General features: G+C 45.8%; 1 non-coding gene across 1 annotated transcript; it reads right to left on the bottom strand.

Annotated features, from left to right (window-relative positions):
• Positions 1–363: 363 nt before the first annotated feature.
• On the bottom strand, positions 364–470 carry LOC120272717. The gene has a single exon (XR_005540257.1). It is a non-coding gene; the product is annotated as a small nucleolar RNA R71 (small nucleolar RNA).
• Between the last annotated feature and the right edge of the window lie 346 nt (positions 471–816).

The following is an 816-nucleotide window of genomic DNA, read 5'->3' as shown; positions in this document are numbered from 1 at the left end:
ACATTATCCGATTATGCCAGACCTTCAGTGTTGGGGACACAATCGAGTATTGTGCGTCCCTCGATTACAGCTCAGAACTTTGAGTTGAAGCCGGCATTCAAACAAATGTTGCAGCAATCCGCACAGTTCAACGGTTTTACCGATGAGGATCCAAACAGTCATATAGATAGTTTTCTCGAGGTGTGTGATATGCTAAAGATAAACGGAGTGACGGATGATGCCATCAAGTTGAGAGCCTTCCCATTTTCCTTAAAAGGCAGAGCGAAGCAGTGGCTACACTCATTACCTAGAGCATCGATCACCATATGGGAGGAGATAGTAGAAGCTTTTCTTGCCCGTTATTTTCCTCCTGAAAAATCTGCAAAGCTTAGGAATGAGATCTCATCCTTTGTTCAGTTGGGATTGGAGTCTCTATTCGAGACATGGGAAAGGTTCAAGGAGCTCCTGAGAAAGTGCCCGCAACACGGATTCCCGGAGTGGATGATTGTTCAAACCTTTTACAATGGTTTGAACCCGAGTACAAGGCAACTCTTGGATGCGGCAACAGGAGGTACCTTAGGTAGCAAGACCCTCGATGAGGCCCGTCAGTTGATTAAAGAAATGGGGTTAAACAGCTACCAATGGAATGCTAGGGAGAAGAAGAAAGTGGGCGGTCTCCATGAGATAGATGCGGTAACTTCATTGGCGGCTCAAGTGGAGAGTTTGAGTAAGAAGTTAGATCTTCTAACTTCAAATAGAGTGGAAGCCATGACTAATTGCAACGGGTGTGGTGGAGGACATGCTCCTTCTGATTGCCGGATCTCTATTGGTGATGGT

This window comes from Dioscorea cayenensis, chromosome 11 (genome assembly GCF_009730915.1).
Source record: "Dioscorea cayenensis subsp. rotundata cultivar TDr96_F1 chromosome 11, TDr96_F1_v2_PseudoChromosome.rev07_lg8_w22 25.fasta, whole genome shotgun sequence".
Classification (NCBI taxonomy): Eukaryota; Viridiplantae; Streptophyta; class Magnoliopsida; order Dioscoreales; family Dioscoreaceae; genus Dioscorea; species Dioscorea cayenensis.
This window is presented reverse-complemented; position numbering and strand designations above follow the sequence as displayed.